At 39.1% G+C, this 23,353-nt stretch overlaps 1 pseudogene; it reads right to left on the bottom strand.

Moving 5' to 3' along the window:
• Positions 1–22,917, bottom strand: part of LOC102181942 — a 38,403-nt pseudogene extending 15,486 nt beyond the window's left edge.

The raw sequence follows: 23,353 nt of genomic DNA, 5'->3' as shown, positions 1-23,353 counted from the left end.
TCTTTTCCTATCACAATGATATAAAATTAGAAGTCAAGTACAGAAAAAATAATGAGAAAAGAGCAAACAAGTGAAGACTAAACAACATGCTACTAAAATACCGATGGGTCAAAGATTAAAATCTGAGAATACATAAGAAAATATCTTGACACACATAGAAAAAGACCATTCCAAAATTTTGGGGATGCAGTAAAGGCATTTCTAAAAGAAGTTCATAATGATACAGGTCTATATCATGAGCAAACTCTCAAGTTATCTGACATACACATTAAAAAAATTAGAAAAAGAAGAAAAAACAAACCCTGAAGTTAGCAGAAGGAAGAAACCACAAAAGATTCTGAATTTTCAAAGCAATCTTGAAAAAATAATTACCTTCCAAGACGTCACTACACTATAAATCTATAGTAATCAAAGCAGCATAGTCCTGGCACAAAAACAAACACATAGATCACTGGAAAAGAATAGAAATCCCAGAAATAAATTCACACACCTATGGCTAATTAATCTATGACAAAATGTACAAAAATATACAATGGAGAAAAAACAGTCTCTTCAACAAGTGGTGCTGGGAAAACTAAACAGCCAAATATAAAGCAATGAGATTAGAACGTTTCCTCACTCCATATACAAATGTAAACTCAAAACAGTTTAAAGGTCTAAATGCAAGACATGAAACAATAAAGCTCCTAGATGAGGACATAGGCCAAACAGTCTTTGACATAAGTTGCAATAATATTTTCTTGGGTCAGTCCCTGGAGGCAAAGACATAACAGCAAGAGTAATGAAAATTGACTATAACTGTTTCAGGAAGGGGGACCCCTTCCAGGGCCTGAAACTGGGCTCTTGTCTAACACTCAGAAGTGAATTGCCTGAGGAGACACATGGGCTCACAAAGCAAGAGATTTCATTGGGAAAAGGGCACCTGGGTGGAAAGCAGTAGGGTAAGGGAACCCAGGAGAACAGCTCTGTCTCAGGTTTTATGGTGATGGGATTAGTTTCTGGGTTATCTTTAGCCAATCATTCTGACTGAGTCCTTCTTGGTGGTGCATGCCTTGTTCAGCCAAGATGAATGCCAGAGAGAAGGATTCTGGGAGGTGGTCGGACATGTGGTGTCTCATTTTGACCTTTCCCAAACTCTGCTGGTTGATAGAGGCTTATTAGTTCCGTGTTCCTTAGGGGACCTCCTGTCTTAAAACAATTTATGCAAATGCTTTCTATGGTGCCTGGCCAGGGTGGACAGTGTGCTTCCCCTAACATAACTACAATAAACAGGTATGTCTAGTACTAAACAATATGTTCCTCAAAGTCTACTATTCTATACACATTGCTAAGTACTCAATCAATATTTATGAAACGCAAGCAAAACCACGAAAAAACAACTCATGAAGAGATCAACAGAACCGTACTTAAACTAACAGTCAGGAAATTTAAAATAACTATGAATAATATATTAAAGGCAGTAGTGCTGCCTAAGGGACAACTTGGCCTCAGGAAATGTTTGGCAACTTCTGGAGACAACTTTGGCATCATAAAGTTGGCATTAGTGAACGAAAGCAAGGGATTCTGTTCAGCATTCTACAATGCAGAGGACACACTCCCAGTCACAAAGAATTATACAGCCACCCGCAAATGTCAGTAATGCTGAGCTTGAGAAACTCTGTCCTTACTTTCTATAAATACTAGACTCAGCTATCTTTCTTTCTCCACTGGATACAGGAAATTTTCTACAGAATCATATGAGTGGTAAAGAGAAAGTAACTTTTAATAGGAAATTCACTGTTCTCTTTTTTTCCCTAAGATTGAGAAACCCTGTTCTCCTGGCAAAAGTGGACAGCATGTATGAACACATGAGAAATTTCAAAAGACAATGAGGACCAACATTTTAAATTTTATAATACCATACTTTAAAAAAAATATATCTAGTCATAGAAAACATTGACAAATTTTACTACTCAAATGTTTCTAATCATTAAAGGCACCATTTACAAAGACTGAAAACAAGTTAAAGTATTTGTAACGTTAGTAGGATACCAACACACATAATGTAATAAGAAGTGTGAAATTCAATAATAAAAAGGTTAACAAACAGAGATATTTATAAATAATTAACAAAAGTAAAAATAAATTGCTTTAAAAATACCTAGTAATCAAGGAAATTGGAATTAATACAAGGATCAAATACTGCCATGCATTAGATCAGAAAAATCTACAGATCTGAGTAACATTCAATATCAGTTACACCAGGGTAAAATGGATATTCCTATATGGTACTAAGGTAAGTTTATATAGACACTTCACTCAGGATACCTGTGGTGGATTCATGTTGATGTATGGCAAAACCAATACAATATTGTAAAGTAATTAACCTCCAATTAAAATAAATATATTTTTTAAAAAAGAAATTTAGGATGCACAGACCGTTTAGCAATCCTAAAGGGTTTAGCAATCCTACTTTTAAAATCTTCATTCAAGAAACATTCCTATGATTGTAGAGGATATTTACAAAAAGGTTTTTTACACTACATTCACAAGAGATAAATATTGAAAGGTAGGTGAGCAAAACAATGTACACCAAGAGTGAATCCTAATGTAAGCTATGGACTTTTGTTGATCATGATGCATCAATATAGGCTCCTAACTTGTAACAAATTTGCCACTCTGGTGAGTAATACTGATAACGGGAGAAGCTGTACATGTCTGGAGGCAAGGGGAATATGAAAAAACCTCTGTACCTTTCTTTATTCTGCTGTGAATGAAAACTTATCTAAATAACACTGTCCAAAAACTGAGCAATTTGGTTGACACCCAAATCTCTTGCAGTTTCCCACTTGGCCTTCTCAGTTGCCCCTGAAACTATATTAATGGGGTCATTATCACCTCTTTGTTCGGAGATCATTGGTTGGCTGGGAGAATCTTTCTGATGGTAATGCAATGCAAAAGCATAAGCTTTTTTCTGGGGCTTTAAGTGTGTATATCAGTAGCCATTAATTTTGCATAAAAATCAGTTATTTATAAGTATCTATATATTTAAGTAAATATATATACTTCCAAATTAAAACCAATGTTTTTTGGAGTTTTCTGAGGACTCTAAATTTTAGCATTCTACAAAAAACCACCTCAGTGCTTGACAAGGTTGGAGAGTTCTTACAGTCTAGAGTTTGTAGAAAAGGATGCTTCATCAAATGTAAAAAATCAAAATTGTTTATTTATACTTTCAAATTACTTAGACTCTTAGCTTTTAACTAAAATTATTCTTTTAATTTGTTTTAAATATTCAAGCATCCATTCATAAAAAATGTCAAAATAAATGTAGCTATATCCCTATGAATAGAAAAGGATAAAATGCATGTATGTGTAGCATAGCTTCTATAAAGACAAGAAAAGATTTTCAATATACATAGTTAAGTGTAAAAAAAAAAGCAACTTCAAATACAATGGGCATAGTATTACTGAGTTAATTCTTATAAAGAGTAAAATATTCTATTTTTACAGGTGCAAAGCAAAGAGCCTAAGTTTGGGGCAGTGATTAGAGGCATGATAAATTCTGTAATGTCCAAGATGTTTCAGAAAGATATATTTACTAATGCGATTAGCAGGTTATATGTTAAAAAGCAGAGACATTACTTTGCCAATAAATATCTGTCTGGTCAAAGCTATGGTTTTTCCAGTAGTCAGGTAAGGACGTGAGAATTGGGCCAAAAAGAAGGCTGAGTGCCAAAGAATTGATGCTTTCAAACTGTAGTGCTAGAGAAGACTCTTGAGAGTCCCTTGGACAGCAAGGAGATCAAACCAACCAATCCTAAAGGAAATCAACCCTGAATATTCATTGGTAGATCTGATGCTGAAGCTGAAGCTTCAATACTTTTGCCACCTGATCTGAAGAGCGAAATCATTGTGATACTAGGAAAGATTGAAGGCAAATGGAGAAGAGCACAGCAGAGGATAAGGTGCTTAGATAGCATCACTGACTCAATGGACATGAATCTGAACAAACTCCAGGAGAGAAGGAAGGACAGGGAAGCCTGGCATAAAGCAGTCCATGGGGTTGCAAAGAGTCAGACACAACTTAGCAACTGAATGACAACAGCAAGTTTTGTCTTGAGTTTATAAGATAGAATACACATCCTAACCATAAAAAATAAGAATTCTGCTGAGAGCACTGGGATAGGGACAGTGTTCAAGAAGCAACTTGACACAGTTTCTCAGTTCTAGTAAGTTATTTAAAGTTACAACATAAGCACTTAGTGCCTGAGTGAAGTGAAACTGTTAGTCATTCATCATATCCAGTTCTTTGGGACCTCATGTATGTAGCCCACCAGGCTCCTCTGTCCAAGGGATTCTCCAGGCAAGAATACTGGGGTGGGTAGCCATACTCTTCTCCAGGGATCTTCCCAACCCAGGAATCGAACCCATGTCTCCTTAATTGCAGGCAGATTTCTTACTGCCTGAGCCACAAAGGCAGTGCCAGTGCTTGTGTACTTCACAATAAATAGAGTATAAAGAATAAGAGACAACTTCTGAGTGTTTGGATAAATAATTCAAGTGTTCTCAGTGACTACTGGTGTTTTGAAAGAAAGAGAAAAGAGAAATGCAAAAAAAAAAAAAAAGAAGAAGAAGAAGAAGATGAATAGAATACTAAAATTTATAAGAAAAAGCAGTAGACTGGGGACACAGACATCTCTGGGGTACCAGGTCTTATCTGTCTGGATGTAAAGAGCCGCAATTCTTACCTAAGTGTGGGATTCCTGATGCTCTGGGTGGAGGGGGAACCATAAGATAATGTTACCGAAAGGAGGGTGTGGGGTCTGGCTGCTCACCACTCAAAAGCCAATAAACAGTCCAGGATGGTAGAAAGGAAAATTCGCTTTATTTCAGATGCTGGCAACTGTGTCGGGGGAGGGTGGCAGAAACCTGTTCAAAGGCTGACACCCCTCCCTCGACGAGCAGGAGGAAAGGCTTTTATGGGCAGATTGTGGGGGTGGGGTGCTACATGCAGTCCTCTCTAACAGTCATCTTCAGATCGGTTATCAGTGGTCTGACCAGCATCATCTCGAATGTTTTAGGTACAGTTCATCTTCAGCTCCAGGGTCCAATTGTTCCCATTTCTTTGCGGTCAATTCTCAGAACTGTGGCAGCTCAAGTCTTGGGTACAGTCTGGTCATCATGTAGTTAACTTCTCCATCTAGGGTTTTCGTATCTATAAGACAGCTCACAGGATATGGATCAGAATATTATAAACAGCCCTAGAGAAAGAAATAAAGGCCTTTGACTATGCTTAATGACTACCTTATTATAATTTAGTCTCTTTTGACTGCTTTCCATTGTTTTAGAATTTCTCATTTCTCTGATTATTCTTTGAGTAAAGTTTTCCGCAGGCAAAAGAAAAGCAGAGGACTTGGGGGTTGGGGGAGGTGGGGTGCGGGAAAAAACATATAGTCCTGCTCCGTTTCAATAACAAGTGTCCATAGGATCACCCTCTCCCTGCTCCTTAAGAGGAATACTCTGCTGAGCCATTCAACCTTTTCTGCCGCCCAGTCCTGAAGCCCTGTATTCTACAGTTGATCATGGTCCTTATATTTTGCATATCTCGGTAATGGCTCCAGGATTTCACAACCAGGTATGGGGTCTCCTCCTCCACTTTGAGTATCATGTCCATATACAAATCAAATAATCAATCTGCACCCTCTTCAAATGTGCAATTCTCCTTTAAAACTAAAATATTTACTAACAAGGCAAAGTTAAATTAGAGTTCAATTATAATAAGAAAATACATAGTGCTAGGAATAAAACCAGAAGGCATATATACTTAAAAGGAATATTTTTATGTGAAAAATGCTAGTCAAATAATAATCCTACATATAGTTTGAAACAAATTTTCAAAAATATATAGATATGTAAATCCTTGTAGATTAATATTTAGAAAGATTAATGGGTTATTACAAAGTTTAAATCAAAAGTGCCTTCATAAGTGAGAAAGAAAATGCATGTCCACTTGTGTTTTGGACAGGCCAGCTGTGGGTAAGGGAAATTATTTTTGTATTTTGCTGTATCAGTGCATATATAACTTATTTGAAGACAATATTCGTATATTTTGATACAACAAAAATTATAATTGCTATCAAAGAAAAAGAAACACATGTATGAATAATTTTCCACTTCTCAGTTTAATGTGTTCATGTCTAACTAACATGGTATTTCTTCTTTGGACTGGTGGTAATTTACAATTTTTCTCTTGGTGTGTTTGTATTTTCCATACCAGTTGCTGCTTGCAATCTCTGTTTCTGGAATCCATTATTTTCCACAAGACATACATTCTTGGATGTGAAGTAAGGAGAAAGAGTAAATCAAACCCAATCACCCCTAATATGCTACCTTCACCTCACTGCTTGAAATTTCTAGATGCTTCCTGAAGCAGACAGTACAAAGCACTTTCCTCAACAAGCAAACCCCCTGGAAACAGGCCTTCATCCACTCCTCCCAAAAAAAACCCTACAAAACAATGTCTTCCAGGAGTGATCCCAGATTCACCTCCTTCCACACTCTTATAACTTTTCTTAGCTGCGAAATTCATTCTGTGCTGAATACAGTTTAAGCAATGGCTCAGCCCTTTGCTGTGTGTTTCCCGTTGAATTACCTCATATCATATATCTTAGCCTCCTCAGCTCAATTCCCTCTCATTATCATCCCCCAATCATCTCTGCTGCCGCTTCAGATTTCCCTACCTAATTCCTTCAGAACATGATCCTCGTTGCTCGATCAATCTTTCACATTCTCTCATCAAGATTCCTCAACCACAGACTGTCAATCTGGGTGATCAATTTAGACCCACAACAGTCTCTTTCATTATGTGACACTCAGTTTGCTTTCAGGCTCTACAGTAGTCCAGTTTTGACATCCACCAAGAGTAGATGGATTCTCAGCATCTCCAATGTTCAAGTCTTAGATTCTTGAGTCATGCTCCTGGATTTTCACATATACAAGGTTTCAATTCCCCTTATTCTCGTGTTTCCATTGACAGGAACGGAATGTGGTTTCCAGTTTACTCTAGTCACAAACTTCTGGTTTCCAGATCCCTGAGAATACCAACTTCCGGCAATCAGCAGAAAAGAAGTGACATCTTAGCAAAGGTCCTTTTTTTATCTATCAGACAATAGGAAGTCCCTGCTCTAAACACTTCTAAAGTAAGGAGCTCAAGGAGAAGACATTCATTGCAGCACTGTAAGAAGAAAACACAAGCTACTCAAATGAACCATTAATAAATTATAAAAAAATGAAAAGCCATCTCAATTTTAAGGAATGCCGGTCCACAGACCCGAAGACTGAATTACTTCTACCTATGTTGGCAAGGAAAAATTTCCTTGTATGCTATAAAGAGTGATCAAGTTTTGGGGTGATTTTCAGTAAATGCTTTATAATTCCAAAAGTATATATTTATTAATATTTGAATATTTAAGGAATCTTATATAACTGTCAAGATTAAAATATAGATTCTGTGTATGCCAGAAAAAATATAGTTTTGTGATAGTTCAGTTCAGTTCAGCCACTCAGTCATGTCCGGCTCTTTGCGACCCCATGAAGTGCAGCATGCCAGGCCTTCCTGTCCATCACCAACTCCCAGAGTTCACTCAAACTCATGTCCATTGAGTCGGTGATGCCATTCACCCATCTCATCCTCTGTCGTCCCCTTCTCCTCCTGACACCAATCCCTCCCAGGATCAGAGCCTTTTCCAATGATCAACTCTTTGCATGTGGTGGCCAAACTATTGGAGTTTCAGCTTTAGCATCAGTCCTTCCAAAGAACACCCAGGACTGACCTCCTTTAGAATGGACTGGTAGGATCTCCTTGCACTCCAAGGGACTCTCAATACTCTTCTCCAACACCACAGTTCAAAAGCATCAATTCTTCAGTGCTCAGCTTTCTTCACAGTCCAACTCTCACATCCATACATGACCACTGGAAAAACCATAGCCTTGACTAGACGGACCTTTGTTGGCAAAGTAATGTCTCTGCTTTTCAATATGCTATCTAGGTTGGTCATAACTTTCCTTCCAAGGAGTAAGCGTCTTTTAATTTCATGGCTGCAGTCACCATCTGCAGTGATTTTGGAGCCCAAATAAAAAAAAAAGTCTGACAATGTTCCCACTATTTCTCCATCTATTTCCCTTGAAGGGATGGGACCAGATGCCATGATCTTCGTTTTCTGAATGTTGAGTTTTAAGCCAACTTTTTCACTCTCCTCTTTCACTTTCATCAAGAGGCTTTTTAGTTCCTCTTCACTTTCTGCCATAAGGGTGGTGTCATCTGCATATCTGAGGTTATTGATATTTCTCCCCGCAATCTTGATTCCAGCTTGTGCTTTCTCCAGTCCAGTGTTTCTCATGATGTACCCTGCATATAAGTTAAATAAGCAGGGTGACAATATGCAGCCTTGACATACTCCTTTTCCTATTTGGAACCAATCTGCTGTTCCATGTCCAGTTCTAACTGTTACTTCCTGACCTGTATACAGGTTTCTCAAGAGGCAGGTCAGGTGGTCTGGTATTCCCATCTCTTTCAGAATTTTCCACAGTTTATTGTGATCCACACAGTCAAAGGCTTTGGCATTGTCAATAAAGCAGAAATAGATGTTTTCCTGGAACTCTCTTCCTTTTTCCAAGATCCAGTAGATGTTGGCATTTTGATCTCTGGTTCCTCTGCCTTTTCTAAAACCAGCTTGAACATCAGGAAGTTCACGGTTCACATATTGCTGAAGCCTGGCTTGGAGAATTTTGAGCATTACTTTACTAGCGTGTGAGATGAGTGCAATTGTGCGGTAGTTTGAGCATTCTTTGGCATTGCCTTTCTTTGGGTTTGGAATGAAAACTGACCTTTTCCAGTCCTGTGGCCACTGCTGACTTTTCCAAATTTGCTGGCATATTGAGTGCAGCACTTTCACAGCATCATCTTTCAGGATTTGAAATAGCTCAACTGGAATTCCATCACTTCCACTAACTTTGTTTGTAGTGATGCTTTCTAAGGCCCACTTGACTTCACATTCCAGGATGTCTGGTTCTAGGTGAATGATCACACCATCATGATTATCTTGGTCATGAAGATCTTTATTGTACAGTTCTTCTGTGTATTTTTGCCACCTCTTCTTAATATCTTCTGCTTTGTGATAGTAGATAATAACTATTAAAGGAAGACTCGATCAGGCTAAGAATCAATCATATATGTCTTGTGTTTTGGGTTTATTTTTTCAACCAATATTTATTCATGTTTTCCTTGTTATCAAAAATTTTTTTTCAATTTAAATAATGCAAGAATATAGCTACTGAAAAGCACCATCTAACACATGACATACCTCAACTCTGTGTGTGCTCTGCCAAATTCCTTATGCTTTCAGAATATCTGATACCTTTTCTTAAATTGCAATTTATAACTCAATAACCATTGAACTTTTACCAGTAAGGAAGCAAGACCTATTGTGTAACCTCATGGACCATTATTAAATATTCATCTCAAAATATTTGAACACTGATACTTGAGTTGTCTCACAAATCTTTATCCCATCTCCAAACTCACACAAATGCGATGAAAAAAGAAAGATACAAGTGCTTGAAAGAAATACGCAAAAGAGTCTTTATTTGCAGAGGGCAAGTTGTCTATTAAAGAAACTTCACAGAGTTTATTGAAAAATATTGAGTTCTACATCTATAGCAAGATCAACTTGCAAAATGCAATGTTTTTTCTATCTAAAGAAAAAACAATTTTAAAATACTATGGAAAAATTGTTTGAAATTTAAGAATAATACTAGGAACAATCCTCCAAGAATGCATGAAGTTCTTAAGCAAAAAACTGGAAAGTATAATTGAAAGAAATCATAAGCTACATAAAGTGTTATATTGCAGGGGTTGGGAAATCATACTTTTTTAATATAAATTTATTTATTTTAATTGGAGGTTAATCATAGTTTTATAAGGAATCTGTTACCTCCAAATTAATCTACAGAGCCAGACATTTTTTTATGGAACTTGCTAATGTTTATATCGTATAAAAAATGTGAAAGAGAAAATAGCGCAGTTGTAAAGAATGACATTTATCAATTGCTATTTCTTACCCTTTGCTTTGTCTTGGTCAAGCTTGAAACAAGTGTTTCTCTTTTTCCTACAGGTCTCTGAACTAAGTTTATCCACAAGCCTGAGTAAGAACCAAAACAAAGTAGAACATGCCTTCATTTTTAACTTCTCCTGGGAAATGGCTGATCACATTAAAATCAATTTCCTGTCACAAACTGAGGATAATTTCCCCTTACTTGTCCAGCTTCCCCTTCCAAAAATTAAGTTTATCTCTGCCTGTTTCCTCCTTTACACTATAAAAGAGAAACTTTTTTCAGTATGATTTTGAGATCCTCACAGATTTCTGAGATCAGAGCATCTCCCTATTTCAATAGACTTTCTGATGAAACTCTATTCTTATCCAACCAGATTCACACATTTAGCAGGAAATGCAGAAATTTGCTTCATAGCACTTATAAAAACAAAACTAAAGCATTTTAACTGTGTTACTGGTCTGGAAATGGGAAAATGGATTCATGAAACAGAATAACAAATGCACCATGTATAGAAATTTAATGTTCAGTAATATGGTATTTCAAATCAATGTATGAAAGATGGCATGTGAAGTCAGGAAAGTCACAATAACTCCTCCAATAAATCACATCAAGGTAGCAGGTTATTTATTCAGGAAAAATTATTGAATGAACAAATTCCAAGTATACTAACAATCTACCAAATAAACATTGGAAGATGAAGAACAATGCCCTAGGCAAGGCTAAAGCAAAATCCACATAATAAATAATTGAAAACTAGACCAAAAGAAAAGTTTGTAATGACATAGCTGCCAATTTCATCTTACTTCAATAGGAATGAGGATGGTGTTTACCCTGTTTGCTATCAACATGAGCACAGACAGGCAGCATCATCAAGTGAGCCTGATGTTAGAGATACTCCTATCCACAGAGGTCAGAAAATGTGCAGTGAACAGGGTGTGCAACTCATCTTGGACCCATTGCACAGCATTCAACTTTTTGATGGGTGCATCCTCAGTATCTGGCTTTCCTGCCAACATAGTTACTGATTCCCATCTCTGGAGGCAGCTGTGAGCTAGACAAGTCCATCAGCAATCAAATCCCAGTTTAGAAGGAGTGATTTGACTGTATCTGGTTAATGATGCCTTTGTTCTTCAGATTCCTGGGACTCCTACTATGGGCAGGAGACCAGCTGAATTCAGAAAGAATACAACTGTGACTTATACACATATTTCATTTTTAAAAATCTGCATTTGAAAGGAGTAACTTCACCATAATTTCTGTGTTAAAACCCTATTTGATGTTACTGAGCTTGCTTTTCTTCATTCTTTTATCCCAGTGAAAGTGGATGATCTTGCTCTAGTTTCCAAAGTAAGATGATTCAGCTTTCCCTTTAGTGAGAATATTCTTAGGGGCTTAAAATTATGGACACTGTTGCTTCCAGCATAGCTGCCTGTCAAATTAAAGTGAATATCTTCTCTCTTTTGTTTACCCTTCTCCAGGAATAAAATAGGTAACAGGTTTTCAAGGGGGAAAAATATGGTAACAAAAGACACCACATTCAGAGTTTAAATGTGATACCATTAAAATTATTGCATTTTGTTTTTTCAAAACAAAGATACACACACACATCGTGCACATGTATATATTCTTAACAATTTAAGTAAATACAATGAATAAAATAGTTTGCAAAAGATATGAGTATATAATTCACAGAGTACCATGAAAATACAAAAATATGTGAAAATTTCAACTACACAGATAATCAAAGAAATACAAATTTTTCTGAGATTAAAGTAAATTGTTTATCCATCAGATTGGGGAAGGTGAAAGCATTTGATAATGCATAATTTCAAGATTCCTAAGTCTCTTAATGTTTAAATGCAAACCTTACAGAATCTTATAAATGTAAAATTGAATGTTCCTTTACAAATTATCTAGACTGATTCTTTACAAATTATATACTGTCATTCTATTGAGGAAAAAAAAATCAAAACCTGTGCCTCCTTCAGAGACAGTGGCTCATAAGCTTGAAGTTTTGACCTTTCTGTATCCACAGATATGTCAAATCAGTTTATTTTTCTCCCTTAGTTCTTGTCTCATTATAACAAAGATTTGAAATGACAGAATAATCACAGCTCAAGCAGGCAGGGTTTCTCAGCTCTTGTCTCGTCACGGCACAGACTTGAGACAATAGCCTAGTTATAGCTCAAGTAGGCAGGATTTATTAAGGAGACAGCAGATAGTGCACCCTCAAGGTTATCGTCTCATCAACAGACTAGTTACAGCTCAAGTAGTTAGAGTTAGCTCTTGAGTTAGAGCTCAAGAAGGCAGCAGGCAGTAGACAGTACACCCTCCAAATGGGAGAGCAGGCTGACCCCACAGGAGAGATTTGATCTCTCTTGTCTTCCCTTTTTATACTTTCTGTCTCATCCTCCTGGAGTCTCCCTGATTCAGCCTTATGCAAAATAGAATTTGTACCCACCACCAATCAAGAAAGGGAATGCAAAAAAGCATATGCTCAAGATCAATAAGGGAATGGAATGTGTTCTGGGCGTGTTTTCTTACCAGAAGCTCTCACTCCAGTCTTCAGCTTCCTCTTTTGCAGGTTTTTTCTTTGTTTGCCCTTTGCATGGCTTTTTCTAGCCACCATCTTGGACTCCCCTTTCCATTTTAACGACCTAATATATAATGAATTAACTTTCTAAAATTTTTAAGTTCCTGTATCTTCAGTTCAGTTCAGTCACTCAGTTGTGTCCGACTGTTTGCGACCCCAAGAACCAGACAACGCCAAGCCTCCCTGTCCATCACCAACTCCCAGAGTTCACTCATTTCACGTCCATCAAGTCAGTGATGCCATCCAGCCATCTCATCCTCTGTCGTCCTCTTCTCCTCCTGCCCCCAATCCCTCCCAGCATCAGAGTCTTTTCCAATGAGTCAACTCATCTCATGAGGTGGCCAAAGTATTGGAGTTTCAGCTTCAACATCAGTCCTTCCAAAGAAATCCCAGGGCTAATCTTAGAATGGACTGGTTGGATCTCCTTGCAGTCCAAGGGACTCTCAAGAGTCTTCTCCAACACCACAGTTCAAAAGCATCAATTCTTCAGCTCTCAGCCTTCTTCACAGTCCAACTCTCACATCCAAACATGACTACTGGAAAAACCATAGCCTTGACTAGACGGACTTCAGTTGGCAAAGTAATGTCTCTGCTTTTCAGTATGCTATCTAGGTTGGTCATAACTTTTCTTCCAAGGAGTAAACGTCTTTTAATTTCATGGCTGCAGTCACCATCTGCAATATCTTAGTCTTCTATTAATTTAATTCTAAGTGAGATAATGGAGAAGACAATAGCAACCCACTCCAGTACTCTTGCCTGGAAAATCCCATGGACGGAGGAGCCTGGTAAGCTGCAGTCCATGGGGTCATGCAAAGAGTCAGACATAACTGAGCAAGCGACTTCACTTTCATTTTTCACTTTCATGCATTGGAGAAGGAAATGGCAACCCACTCCAGTGTTCTTGCCTGGAGAATCCCAGGGATGGGGGAGCCTGGTGGGCTGCCATCTATGGGGTCGCACAGAGTTGGACACGACTGAAGCAACTTAGCAGCAAATGAGATAAATAATGGACTAGTACATATGTCACTTAAACCAACTGACAACAAAAATTTTTATATTAAAAATGAAAAAAAGTATGGCAGCAAGAGTGTTAATTGCATATAAGAAGTTGACCCCATCCTATAGCACCAATGGCACTTTGAGTACCATTAAATAAGAGAGTTGTAGAATTTATCATAATGTAAACTATATATACTCTACAACCCAAATTTAGAACCACATAATGTCTCTTGTAAGGAAAATACCAAATGTTCTCCTTATGGTACTTTTGATATATTCACTGCAGCACTATTATATGGGCATAAAAATAGAGAATGGAAAATATATAATTTCTTCATGTTGTAAAACCTGGATACATGCAACAGCAGCAGAAAAGAAAAATGTGGATTTATATGCAATGACATGAAAGAACTCCCCAAGAACTATTGCTGACTAAAGAAACTTTGAAGACAAAGTTCATAGCATGAAAAACTTTATTTGAAACAAAATCACACCCAAAATATGTATAAACATCTTACATATCAGACAAACATAAGACTCTAAAAGATTTAGAGAAGCAAGATAGGACAAAAAACAAGTTTGTAAATATAGAGAACAGAGATCAGAGAAGGGAAGTGGGTGAAGGGGATCAAAAGGTACAAGCATCCAGTTATATAATATCATATATGAAATGAGTCGCCCGTCCAGGTTCGATGCATGATGCTGGATGCTTGGGGCTGGTGCACTGAGATGACTCAGAGGGATGGTACGGGGAGGGAGGAGGGAGGGGCGTTCAGGATGGGGAACATGTGTACACCCGTGGCGGATTCATGTTGATGTATGGCAAAACCAATACAATATTGTAAAGTAATTAACCTCCAATTAAAACAAATAAATTTATATTTTTTAAAAAAAAGGAAAAAATAAAATAAAATAACTCATGTAGATATAACGTGCAACAAAGCAACAATAGCTAATAGTATTGTATTGCAAAGTTTCTAACAAAGTAAACCTTTTTTTTTCAATGTTCCATTCAGAATTTAATGATTCTTCTGAATCAGGCTTATCCATTGACAGTAATCACAGTGAGAAGCTCTCTCTCCGTTTCTCTCTCTATCTCCATGCTCACCAGATTAAGCAATCAGGAAATTTATTGTCTTACATATTTGGAAGTTCTGAGGTTAAACAAACTTCAGCGTTGGGTGATTCAGCTGATCAACAATGTCATCAAGGTCCATTTTTCTGCTCTGCCTTTCTGACTGGACTGGTACCTCTTTTCAGGCTGCTGGTTGGAGACATTCCAGCATTGCATCCAGAAATTGCAATGCCCAGAAAGAAAAAGGATGTCAGGGGTTTTTTCTTAGGAAGGACGAATCTTACTAGAAGCCCCGCAGCTTTTGATCCTCATTGCAAGAATGGAGTCACCAATCCATTCTGAAACCAATCTCTGACTGGGGATGGGGCACCATAGCTGTTTATGGTCAAACAGAATGTAGCTTAGAAATGGGGGGGTGGGGGTGGTGGTCATTGTTGTTCATAACTGGAGCTCTTGGACCTTGAGGACTAAGAAAATAAATGTGAGGGACATCAAAGAACACCTGCCTATGAATTAACTTACCTAATTCAGTTGAATTTTTTATTGAGTTAATATTGAATTGGCCAAAAAGTTGAAAGTTCCCATCACAAGCAAAAACAATTTGCAACTGTGTGTGGTGATGGATGTTAACAACTTACTGTGGTAATCATTTGGCAATATATACAAACAACAAATAATCCTGTTTCACATTTGAAACTAATATCGTGTTGTGTGACCATTACGACACAATTTTTAAATGTCCACTAATAAATAACAAATACATAATTCTGCTCACTCTGACCTAAGGGCCTCATAGAGGTAAAAAGTCCAGTATGATTATTCATGTTGGGGAGGTTTTCTTATACATAGTATCACACCTTCAGAGAGTGAAAAAGTTGGCTTAAAGCTCAACATTCAGAAAACGAAGATCATGGCATCCGGTCCCATAACTTCATGACAGATAGATGGGGAAACAGTGGTTGACTTTATTTTTCTGGGCTCCCAAATCACTGCAGATGGTGGTTGCAGCCATGAAATTAAAAGATGCTTACTCCTTGGAAGGAAAGTTATGACCAACGTAGATAGCATATTCAAAAGCAGAGACATTACTTTGCCAATAAACGACCGTCTAGTCAAGGCTATGGTTTTTCCAGTGGTCATGTATGAATGTGAGAGTTGGACTACAAAGAAAGCTGAGCACCGAAGAATTGATGTTTTTGAACTGTGGTGTTGGAGAAGACTCTTGAGAGTCCCTTAGACTGCAAGGAAATCCAACCAGTCAATCCTAGAGGCGATCAGTCCTGGATGTTCATTTGAAGGATTGATGTTGAAGCTGAAACTCCAATACTTTGGGCCCTGATGCAAAGAGCTGACTCATTGGAAAAGACCCTGATGCTGGGAAAGATTGGGGGCAGGAGGAGAAGGGGACAACAGAGGATGAGATGATTGGATGGCATCACCGACTCAATGGACATGAGTATGGGTGGACTCCGGGAGTTTGTGATGGAAACAGGGAGGCCTGGTGTGCTGAGGTTCATGAGGTCACAGAGAGTCAGACATGACTGAGTGACTGAACTTAACTGAGCTGATACCAAAAAAGATTCAAAAACCACCTTCAATGAGTATTTCAGTACAAACACTATGTGAAAGTCTCTCAGTCATGTCCCACTCTTTGTGACCCCATGGACTATGCATTTCATGGAATTCTCCAGGCCAGAATACCAGAGTAGGTAGCCTTTCCCTTCTCCAGCAGATTTTCCCGACCCAGGAATTGAATCGGGGTCTCCTACATTGCAGGCAGATTCTTTACCAGCTGAGCCACAAGGGAAGCCCAAATACTAATTCAGTATAAATACCATGCACATAGTTTAAAAACAGAACTGCAGTTTCTAAAAAACTAATCATAGGGCAGATTAAAAGGGAAGAAAGAATCCAGATCAGCATTTTCCTCAGTCAGCTTCTTCAAAGTGCAAGTAACACTTAAAACAAGAAGTCTTTTCAATACACACAGACTAAGGTCAGATGTCTTCCGTGGCTGGACTTGCTGGTCTCTACATCATGAAAAACAGCTAAGGTTGCTTCCAGGTATGTAGAATTCTAACACGGGGTATAGACAAATAAAGTTGTTTGGGGACTCTATCCAGTCTGCGAATATTCTCTTCTTTCTTTCATCCTTGATATTTAACTTGCTTTCCTACTATCTCTATAAGGGATAGACAAATAGAAATTTTAAGAATATTAGCACATTGATAGTAATTTTCAAAGGAGAAAACTTGTGAAACTTACTTCTAGGCAAATTGGCGACTTAAATATTTCTCATTTTGCCACCTGTATTAGTCCAGGTTTTCCTGAGAAACAGAATTCACTGGAATGTTTATAGAGAAGGAAAGAGAAAGGGATTTATTGAAGGAACTGGTTCATGGGACTGCAGAGGTTGGAAAGTTCAAAATCTACAGGACAGGGAGGCAGGCTGGAAACCCTGGGAAGACCTAATCCTGCTTCTCAAGTCCAAATGCAATCTGGAAGAATTCTCTCTTCCTCAGTGAGGTCAGTCTTTTTACTCTAAGGTTTTCAACTGTTTGAAAAAGGATCACCTATATAATGGAGAGTAACCTGCTTTACTCAAAGTCTATGGATTTAAATGTGTGTGTGCATGCATGTTTAGTCTCAAAGTCGTCTCGGATTCTTTGGGACCCGATGGACTGTAATCCACCAGGCTTCTCTGTACATGGGATTTCCCAGACAAAAATACTGGAGCAAGTTGCTAATTTCTTCTCCAGGTGATCTTCCCAGCCCAGGGGTTGAACCCGCATCTCCTGCTAGGCAGGCAGATTCTTTACCACTATGTGACCTGGGAAGCCCTGATTTAAATGTTAATCTCATTCTTAAAAAGCAAAACAAAACCCCGCAGCAGCATCTAGACTAATGTTTGACAAAATATCTGGGTACTATGGCTGAGACTAGCCTGATAAACTTTTTTTTTTTTTTCAGAAGAGTATAAAACCAACCTATGTGAAAATTCTAATGGCATAAGAAAAACACCATTACTTAGTCTATAGGCCTTATGTGGGATGGAATGATTTGAGGGAAACCACTCCAGTATTCTTGCCTGGAAAATTCCATGGACAGAGGAACCTAGTGGGCTGCAGCCTATGGGGAGGCAAAGAATCGGACACAAACTAAGCGACCAACACTTTCAATAGTGAATTGGTGAAAAAACAGTATCAGAAAGGTCAGCTTAATTCTGATGAATCTTTATTTTCTTCACTGTTTAGAATAATACCTGTTACCTAGTAAGTCAAATGTTCCTTATATGTTGTCCTCATTGCTTGTAAATTGTTTTCTGGTTTTTATGAGAATGGCCATATTTCTTATCTTCTGATATGTGGAACAGGACTTTCTTAATGCTGGGCACATTTGGGGAAAATTCTGTGCAGACTCACAGATGATAAAATATTTTCATAGGGTTCACTGGCTCACATGGATAAGATGGCAGACTCTAATACGTGGTCCACATATTGCTTGTAAGAGTAAATTTTATCTTTTCACCCATAGTTATTTTCTTTTTTATTCATTTTTTTTAAAACTTTCATTTTGTATTGGAGTGTAGCCAATTAGGGGCTTCCCAGGTGGCACAGATGGTAAAGAACCCGCCTACCAATGCAGGAGACATAATGAGATGTGAGTTTGATCTCTGGGTCAAGAAGATCCCCTGGAGAAGGGAATGGCAACCCTCTCTAGTATCTTTGTCTGGAGAATTTCATGGACAAAGGAGCCTGGCGGGCTGCAGTCCACGGGGTTGCAAAGAGTAAGACACATCTGAGCGATTAACATACACACACAGGTCCAATTAATAATATTGTGATAGCTTCAGGTGAACAGTGAAGGGACTCGGCCATACATGTACATGTATCCATTTCCCCCCAAAATTCCTCCCATCCTGGTTGCCACATAACATTGAGCAGAGTTCCCTGTGCTGTGCAGTAGGTCCTTGTTAGTTACCCATTTTAAATATAGCAGTGTGTACATGTCCATCCCCAGCTCCCTAAATATCCCTTCCTCCATTCTCCCCCACTTCCAGCAACTATAAGTTCATTCTCCATGTCTATGAGACTCTTTCTGTTTTGTAAGTTAATTTGTATTATTTCTGTTTAGATTTCACTTATAGGGGTTCTTTTCATAACAGAAAACTTGATCAGTAACTCATTTTCTCAGACCAAACTGGGGGATCAAGAAAAAAGGCTGTGCTCTTGATACACTATAGCAGGACCAGGAGTTCACTTGGAAGGAACCATAGAAGTCATTGGACTTCCCTGGTGGCTCAGATGGTAAAGAACCTGCTGAAATACAGGAGACCCAGATTTGATCCCTAGGTGGGGAAGATCCCCTGGAGAAAGGAATGGCTACCTACTCCAGTATTCTTGCCTGGAGAACTCCATGGACAGAGGAGTCACCTTGTGGGCTACAGTCCTTGGGGTCGCAAAGAGTCAGACATGACTGAGCCACTAACTCTTTCAGTTTCATAAAAGTTATTGGTGCTATATGTGGAGAGGCCATTTAACACGGTGATAGTGACTCTACCTTAGTTCTTCTATCTTAGAAGTTGCCTTAGTTCTTACTTCTCACATGCTCTAAAATCCCTGTCTCCTGATTCCAGTGCTCCATGCCCTGCTGGCATAATTGTGAGCTAGAGCTCCAACTCAGGGCTGTTTCACTTCTACTACCCAAACTCATCTGTGTCATGTATGTTAAACGTGAAGAGAGATCCTGAAAGAGAAATCTTCAGAGCAGATTTCTGCCACTGTCAGAGAACAAAGAACTTAGGCACAACAATCTAAAGAATTTTCTCCTCCACAATTTAACACTTCCACTGGAAGAGGTTGGAATTTCAAAGATGTGTTGCTAACATCAGCTGTCGGTCTATATATTGCCTGTCCTTTACCTGTAGCACCTGATTTTTCCATGAGGACTGTGTCCATTGCTGACTGACTCCTCAGGGAGACCCAAGACTCAGGTGAAAGGCTGAGTTCTCGATTCTGAGTACAGTACAGGAGAATATGAGATGCCACTGGAAAGCTGAAGGATACAGGGCCCAGAAACACATCCCCAGGAGGCAATGGCTATGGGGACAGGAGGTGAAATTGAGTCTGACTCTACTCTGTCATCTTTCTGTTTTTCTTCCCCCAGGATTCTTGGTTCTTCTGTTTTTGCCTTTGGAATCCACATCCTTGAACAAGAAACGTAAGTTTGTTCAGCCAGCCCCATTAGTGACATGAGCTGTGGAGCATATGCCGGGGTCTGTGTCCTCTTACCAACAAAAGAAGAAGAAAGTAGGCTTATGCTGAATGTAAGGCCCAGACAGTTTTATGAATGTAAGAGAAGCTATTCCTCCCCACCCCAACATGCTCAGAAATTTTTGTCTCTTCCTATTCCAAGAGAGGGCTTCCCAGGTGACTCAGTGGTAAAGAATATGCCTGCCAATGCAAGAGACACAGGTTTAATTCCTGGATCATGAAAATCCCCTGGAGGAGAAAAATGGCAACTCACTCAAGCATTCTTGCCTGGAGAATGCCCTGGAGCCTGGTGGGCTAAATAAAGTCCATGGGGTCACAAATAGTCAGACATGACTTAGTGACTAAACAACAATAAATTCCAATGGAAGCCATCCCATCCATTCCTTCCCTTCCTCTACTATTAGACCACCAGCCTGAAGCAGGCTTTGCTCATTCCTTGACCTCCATCCCCACTGCTTCTTCCCTCACAGCCTGTGCTTGGTGGTGCCCTCCAAACCCTCCATGTGTCAACACTGATGCCTGCCGCTGCATTCCAGGATTCAGTTCTGCATCTGAGGACAGCTTCACCAGCCCCCTGAAGAGTTGCCATGGTACAGAGCCCTGGGGTGGTGGAAAAGCTCAGACAGATTTGAGGAGAGGCTGTGGTACATCTATAGCATTCAGCTCTGAGGGCAGCACAGAAGCACTTTGTTGAGAATAAGAAAGGAGACACTTTAAGAAAGCACACAATCGATACCAACAATGGGAAAAAAGTCCTTTCCTCCACATCATCACTAACACTTGTTCTTTCTTGTCTTTTTGATAAGAGTTATTCTAACAAGTGTGAGGTGATATCTGGTTTTGATTTCCATTTCATTGATTGGTGATGTTGAACACATTTCATGTACCTGCTGGCCATTTGGTAGTCTTCTTTGGGAAAACGTCTATTCAGGTCATCTACCCATTTTTTACTCAATCACTTTATTTGGTTCTTCTTTTGCTATTGAGTCATATGAGTTCTTTATATATTTTAGATACTGACCCTTTGTGTATGTGTGGTTTGTAAATTATTATCTGATATTGTAGATTTTCTTTTCATTTTTTGGATGGATTCATTTGCTGTACAGTCTTCCCTGATAGCTCAGTTGGTAAAGAATCTGCCTACAATGCAAGAGACCTTGGTTCAATTCCTGGGTCAGAAAGATCCTCTGGAGAATGGACAGGCTACCCACTCCAAAATTCTTGGGCTTCCCTTGTGACTCAGCTGGTAAAGAATCTGCCTGCAATGTGGAAGACCTGGGTCTGATCCTTGGGTGGGAAAGGTTCCCTGGAGAAGGGAACAGCTACCCACTCAAGTATTCTGGCCTAGAGAATTCCATGGGTTGTATAGTCCATGAGGTGGGACACAACTGAGTGATTTCACTTCATTTTGCTGTACAGAGCTGTGTAGTATGATGGAGTCCCACCTCTCTAGTTTGCTTTGGTTGCTTTGTTTTTGCTGTCAAATCCAAAAAAAAAAAAAAAAGTTATTGCCAAGACCAGTGCCGTCTCTGGGGTCACATAAAGTTGGACATGACTGAAGCGACTTAGCAGCAGTAGCAGCAGCAAGACCAATGTCAAAAAGCTTATGCAGTATGGTTTTTTCTACGAAATTTCTGATTTCAAGGTAGCCTGATTTTTGTAATTAGCAAATTCAGGCTCAAAGAGATTGAGTGATGTCCAAAGTTATATAACTAATAAGGTAGTAGAAACAGACCATGTCTAAAGCCAAGGAGTTTTTATTCTTCAAAAACATAGAACCACAAAAGGAAATCATTAAACATAAAGTTAAGATGAAAACTTTTGTTATGGACATTTTACTGCAATTTTTTAATGAGCGAAAAGAAAATTATATGATTTTTCATCAAGAAATATTCATCTACTCAAAATAGTCTGAGTTATTGGTAATAAAATAAATTATTCCTAGCATATTTGAAACAATGAGTAAAAAAAGAAAGAAAGAAAAACCTACAATATTCTAGAATACTAGACTTCTGGGTGATTTTTTCCTTTTTTTTTTTTTTTTTTTTTTTTTTTTACTTTTCCCTGTTTTCTAAGAATCCATGTATGATTTAAAATTTGGGAGAAAGTAAACTTTATCAAAGAAAGGAAAAGATGCTGTGATTACTGCACAGCCCTTACTTGACCCTGGAAGTATCTGAAAGATTCCTTTGTGAACTTGCATGTGTGTGTCTCAGGGAGATATGCAGACTCTTGAACATGGAAAGGAAATCTGGCTGCTGCTGTAACTGGATTCCAGCTCCTTCCTTGGACTACACTTGTCAGGTTGAGGAATCTCCCATCCTCATATCTTCCCCTTCCAGCACTCATTCCCATGTGCCCCCACTCACTGCTCCCTATCCCTCAGCCTTTAATATGGGTCTCGAGTTATTGCCATCATCTGAGAGGAGGAAATCTCAGTGATCAGATGGGGGCCGAACAAGAATATCTCAGGTGTGCATCCCTCTCCCTTCCATTCATATCCTTATGTTAATACTACCCACAACCTGGACCTGGGGCCTTAGAAGAGAATGTCAAGAGTCTGGATAAGAAACTCTGACCTGGGAAAGACCAGTTGTCTACCCTGACTGATCATGACCCTGTGAGTCCTTCCAGGCTCTAAATGTCTTTGGCTCCCTGACTGGAAGGAGATCATATACGTACAAGGGCCAAGCATTTTATTCCTGCATTTTTACTAAGTTGTTGTTGTTTTTAGCGTTGGTGCCCAGCACTTGCTCTATGGTTCCCTGACCTATTCCAAGGGGACCTGGCTCATGGGCACTTCTCCTCCTAAGTTTAGGTGCAGGGAGAGGTAAAATGTCAGAGAACACCTGTAGCGACTCAGCTGTGAGCTGCTTCCTCATTCCCATGCATGACAGGCTCTGATAAAACGGGACTTCTACAGAAGTGGAGAAAGCAAGTCTCCCATAGAGACATCCTGGGGCATCTCAAGAAGTCTTAACATGAGAGCTGAGGGAGTACTTGCTGAAGATTGTGGGGTGTACTAGGACTGCTATGACTAAAGTGGAGGTGGAGGGGATCGATGGGTAGGAGCCTGATCACCTACCCCTAACCTCAGCTGTAAATGATGGATATCACTCTGGACAATCCTCCAGTCATGACTGCCTCCGTTTCCTCAGCATCATGGGAAGACTTCAGTGTCACTGTCACTCACAGTTAGGAATGACTGGAGCTCAAATGCATGTCCCTGATGATGCAAACAGCAACAAAGAGGATGGTCTGGAACCAAGTCATTTTTTCTGTCTACCCCAAAAGGCCTGCAGCAGGGATACAGACCCC

This window comes from Capra hircus, chromosome 7, assembly GCF_001704415.2.
Source record: "Capra hircus breed San Clemente chromosome 7, ASM170441v1, whole genome shotgun sequence".
NCBI lineage: Eukaryota > Metazoa > Chordata > Mammalia > Artiodactyla > Bovidae > Capra > Capra hircus.
This window is presented reverse-complemented; position numbering and strand designations above follow the sequence as displayed.